We start from the raw sequence: 6,000 nt of genomic DNA, 5'->3' as shown, positions 1-6,000 counted from the left end.
TGGTAGGCATCGTAGCATTGGCATAGCAAAAGAGCGAGCAAACTAGCATAGCAAAGATACTAGTGATTTCGAGGGTATGATCATCTTGCCTGCACAGTTGTCAGAGTTGACTGGATCCTCAAAAGCAAACTCAACGGGCTCGATAAAGAACTCGTCTCCCGGCTCTACCCAAACAAGCAACAAGGACACCATCAACCACGTGCAAGGATCAACCAATACGATGCAAGGATGGTATGCTATGCGGGATGCGATGCGGGATGCATATGCAAGATGTGACAAGGAATGCATGAGCTTGGCCTCAACTAGGGAATCCAAGTGTGCCACTGGAAAGATGAGATGAAATCGCTTGAAAACGATATAAAGATCACCAGAATCGGAGTTACGGTTTGGAAATGGCAAGCGATTCAAATATGGCACCGGTCTGCGATTTACAGCAAGTAGCCATCTAAATGCAATGAGATGAACATGCTACAGCACCCAAACATGAGAACAAAATACATGGCAGGGATGCATACAAGATGCTTAACAAAAGTCTAGCGCTGATCTACGGCCAATTCATCCATTAGCAGGTTCAAACAAGCACGGCAAAAATGCATATCGCAAACAGATCTCAGACTTAGTGAATTTAACACTTGTCTGGAATTTCAGATCAGGTAGCACTCTTCGGAGCAACAAAACTACATGCTACAGAAACTGAACATGGAAAAGTAAAGCATGGCATGGAGCTACTCAAAGAGCTTAACAAAAGTCCCTTAGTTACCTTGAGCCAAAAGGGATCAGAAAATACAATTGCAAGCATGTGAACATAGCAAAAACATAATCAGTTTTCAGACTTAGTGAAAACTGGAGCATGCTGAAAACAGATATCAAGTAGGCATGTTTACGAGCTCTATGCACTCACTACGGAGCAAGTCATGACCAACTAAGCATACATCTATCAAGAACACACAAAATGCAAGCTAGACATGGCAATAATAATAACATGGCATGCACGGATCAACTACAACATCATCGGCAAAATTGCAAACAAGTTGACAATCTGCCCAGATTCACAAAGTAGCAAAAGTAGAGCTCGATTGACTCAAGCTAGGGTGCTCCATAATTGCAAGCAAAGACATGGATGGATAGAGCACTACAAGATTAACAAAACATCCTTACTGATCATCCTCAAAAGAGGCACGGATCACTAGGAAACAACATGAACATATGGCCATATGAAGTAAATAGATCAAGAACTTAGTGCAAATGCTAAGTCCCTGAAAACAGAATTAACAAGTGCACCACTTTGCAAGCTCATGCTAGACACCACACACATCACAAAAATACATGGGTTGCACCTCTGGAAAGATGAAAAAAACCTTAACAAAACATATGTAGCACTCAGGGGCATATCATACACACAATAATCATGGCAAAAATGACAAAAAGCTAAATGGAGTAGCAGATCTGACAATTATCTCAAGTAGCCCACTTCTAACAGCATTTCGGGCATCAAGATGAACTCAAATGAAAATGATGCAATGGAATGAAATGATGTACTCTCTGAGGTGAACATTTTGATATGCTATATGCATGAATCGGAGCTACGGATGCAAAGTTACAAGGCCACGAACATAAGCATATGGACTAGAAAATCCGGGGACTTAGAAGAAAATCAACCTCCCAGATCTAGGGTTTTGACGGCACGCAAACCGAGGCGATTTCCGGCAAGCACTGTTCACCGGCGACGACGAAGACGGCGGCGGCCGAGTTTGGGGGCGCCGGATCCGGTCGCTCCTCGACCGGATCTGGCCCGAGGAGGGAGTTGGCGGCGGGGGCGGCACGCTGCGCGGCGGCGGCGGCGACCCGCGGTGGCGCGGCTACGGCGGCGGATGGCGGGCGAGGCGGCGTGGCGGCAGCGCGGAGATGGAGGCGGCGGGGCGCGGCGCCGGCTCGGGAGGAGAAGGGCGGCAGGCGGCGGAGCGCGGCTTCGGGCCGCGAGGGCCCGGGACGGGCTCGCAGGCCGGCGGCGGGGAGGCTCCCAGCGCGACACGTGGCAGCGTTTCACTGGCCGGGCGCGGCGGCGCGAAGAGTCCGGCCAGGGACGGACATGTCCGGCGCGGCGGGGCGATTTTTAGGGTTTCGGAGAGGGGATCCGCGAATTTCGGGAGGGGACTATATATAGGCATAGGAGGAGCTAGGGGAGTCCAAATGAGGTGCGGTTTTCGGCCACGCGATCGTGATCGAACGCTCTAGATAATGGAGAAGACTTAGGTGGTTTTGGGCCAAATTGGAGGGGTGTTGGGCTGCAACACACACGAGGCCTTTCCGGTCCCTCGGTTAACCGTTGGAGTATCAAACGAAGTCCAAATGATACGGAACTTGACAGGCGGTCTACCGGTAGTAAACCAAGGCCGCTTGGCAAGTCTCGGTCCAATCCGGAAATGTTTAATCCCCACACATGAAGGAAAGCTAGAAACGACCACCGGAGGAGAACGAAGCGCCGGAATGCAAAACAGACAACGGGAAAAATGCTCGAATGCATGAGACGAACACGTATGCGAATGCAATGCGCATGATGACATGATATGAGATGCATGACAACGACAACAACACACGGAGACAAAGACCCGAACCCGAGAAAATAAATTAACTTAACGCCGGAAACTGCAAGAGTTGGAGTACAAATTGGGAAAGTTACATCCGGGGTGTTACAGTTTAGCAACATCTAGGGTTTTAATTTCTTCAATCCCACTTTTATCAAATTTAGCATCAAGATCAAAAGATTCAGAATTCTTGGAACACCTTCTAGGTAAAGGTGGATCATATTAAGTCCCATCATTATCAAGATTCATATTGCAAAACAAAGATTTAATAGGTGACACATCAATAACTTTTAGATCTTCATCATTATTTTCATAGGAACTAGAAGAACACGCTTTTATAAAGGCATCTTTCTTAGCACGCATCCTAGCGGTTCTTTCTTTGCACTCATCAATGGAAATTATCATGGCTTTGAGAGACTCATTGATATCATGCTTAGGTGGAATAGATCTAAGTTTCAAAGAATCAACATCAAGAGCAATTCTATCAACGTTCCTAGCAAATCATCAATCTTAAGCGATTTTTCTTCAATCATAGCATTAAAATTCTTTTGCGAAGTAATAAATTCTTTAATATTAGATTCAAAATTAGAGGGCATCTTATTATAATTTCCATAAGCAATGTTGTAGGAATTACCATAATTATTAGAGGGGTTACTAGGATAAGGCCTAGGATTGAAATTTCCTCTATACGCGTTGTTACCAAAATTGTTCCTACCAACAAAATTCACATCCATAGATTCATTATTATTCTCAATCAAAGTAGACACGGGCGTATCATTAGGATCAGAAGAAACACTCTTATTAGCAAATAATTTCATAAGCTCATCCATCTTTCCACTCAAAACATTAATTTCTTCTATCGCATGCACCCTTTTATTAGTAGATCTTTCAGTATCCCATTGAGAATAATTAACCATAATATTATCTAGGAGTTTAGTAGCTTCTCCTAAAGTGATTTCCATAAAAGTACCTCCCACGGCCGAATCTAAAAGATTTCTAGAAGCGAAATTCAATCCGGCATAAATTTTTTGTATAATCATCCATAAATTTAAACCATGAGTAGGGCAATTATGTATCATTAATTTCATTATCTCCCAAGCTTGTGCAACATGTTCATGATCAAGTTGCTTAAAGTTCATAATATCATTTCTAAGAGAGATGATCTTAGCAGGAGGAAAATACTTAGAGATAAAAGCATCTTTGCATTTGTTCCGTGAATAAATACTATTTTTAGGCAAAGACAAAAACCAAGCTTTAGCACGATCTCTAAGAGAAAAAGGAAATAGCTTCAATTTAACAATATCATTATCCACATCTTTCTTCTTTTGCATGTCACACAAATCAACGAAGCTATTTAGATGGGTAGCGGCATCTTCACTAGGAAGGCCGAAGAACGGATCTTTCATGACAAGATTCAGCAAAGCAGTATTAATTTCACAAGATTCAGTATCGGTAAGAGGAGCAATCGGAGTGCTACTAAAATCATTGTTGTTGGTATTGGTGAAGTCACACAATTTAGTATTATCTTGAGCCATCGTGACAAGCAAGCAAAGTAACACACAAGCAAAAAAAGCAAGCGGACAAAATGAGGCAAATAGAGAAAGAGAGGGAGGATAGAGAGAGGGGGGCAAATAAAACGGCAAGGGTGAAGTGGGGGGAGAGGAAAACGAGAGGCAAATGGCAAATAATGTAATGCGGGAGATAAGGGTATGTGATGGGTACTTGGTATGTTGACTTTTGCGTAGACCTCCCCGACAACGGTGCCAGAAATCCTTCTTGCTACCTCTTTTAGCACTGCGTTGGTTTTCGTGGAAGAGGAAGGGATGATGCAGCAAAGTAGCGTAAGTATTTCCCTCAGTTTTTGAGAACCAAGGTATCAATCCAGTAGGAGGCTACGCACGAGTCCCTCGCACCTGCACAAAACAAATAAATCCTCGCAACCAACGCAAATAGGGGTTGTCAATCCCTATAGGGCCACTTACGAGAGTGAGATCTGATAGATATGATAAGATAATATTTTTGGTATTTTTATGATAAAGATGCAAAGTAAAATAAAGGCAAAGTAAATAACTAAGTAGTAGGAGATTGATATGATAAAGATAGACCCGAGGGCCATAGGTTTCACTAGTGGCTTCTCTCGAGAGCATAAGTATTCTACGGTGAGTGAACAAATTACTATTGAGCAATTGACAGAATTGAGCATCGTTATGAGAATATCTAGGTATGATCATATATATAGGCATCACGTCCGAGACAAGTAGACTGACTCCTGCCTGCATCTACTACTATTACTCCACTCATCGACCGCTATCCAGCATGCATCTAGAGTATTAAGTTAAAAACAGAGTAACGTCTTAAGCAAGATGACATGATGTAGAGGGATAGACTCATGCAATATGAAGAAAACCCCATCTTGTTATCCTCAATGGCAACAATACAATACGTGTGTTGCTGCCCTTACTGTCACCGGGAAAGGACACCGCAAGATTGAACCCAAAGCTAAGCACTTCTCCCATTGCAAGAAAGATCAATCTAGTAGGCCAAACCAAACTAATAATTCGAAGAGACTTGCAAAGATAACCAATCATACATAAAAGAATTCAGAGAAGATTCAAATATTATTCATAGATAGACTTGATCATAAACCCACAATTCATCGGTCTCAACAAACACACCGCAAAAAGAAGATTACATCGAATAGATCTCCACAAGAGAGGGGGAGAACATTGTATTGAGATCCAAAAAGAGAGAAGAAGCCATCTAGCTACTAACTATGGACCCGTAGGTCTGAGGTAAACTACTCACACTTCATCGGAGGGGCTATGGTGTTGATGTAGAAGCCCTCCGTGATCGATGCCCCCTCCGGTGGAGCTCCGAAACAGGCCCCAAGATGGGATCTCATGGATACAGAAAGTTACGGCGGTGGAATTAGGGTTTTGGCTCCGTATCTGATCATTTGGGGGTACGTGGGTATACATAGGAGGAAGAAGTACATCGGTGGAGTAACTGGGGCCCACGAGGGTGGAGGGCGCGCCTGGGGGGGGGGGTAGGCGCGCCCCCCTACCTCGTGGCCTCCTGTTACGTGTCTTGACGTAGGGTCCAAGTCTCCTGAGTTGTATTCGATGAGAAAATCACGTTTCTGAAGGTTTCATTCCGTTTGGACTCCGTTTGATATTCCTTTTCTTCAAAACCCTAAAACAGGCAAAAAACAACAATTCTGGGTTGGGCCTCCGGTTAATAGGTTAGTCCCAAAAATAATATAAAAGTGGAAAATAAAGCCCAATAATGTTCAAAACAGTAGATAATATAGCATGGAGCAATAAAAAATTATAGATACATTGGAGACGTATTAGGGAGAACATTGTATTGAGATCCAAAAAGAGAGAAGAAGCCATCTAGCTACTAAATATGGACC

The sequence above is a fragment of the Triticum aestivum genome, chromosome 6A, assembly GCF_018294505.1.
Source record: "Triticum aestivum cultivar Chinese Spring chromosome 6A, IWGSC CS RefSeq v2.1, whole genome shotgun sequence".
In the NCBI taxonomy this organism is placed as follows: Eukaryota; Viridiplantae; Streptophyta; class Magnoliopsida; order Poales; family Poaceae; genus Triticum; species Triticum aestivum.
Note: the sequence above shows the minus strand (reverse complement) of the source record.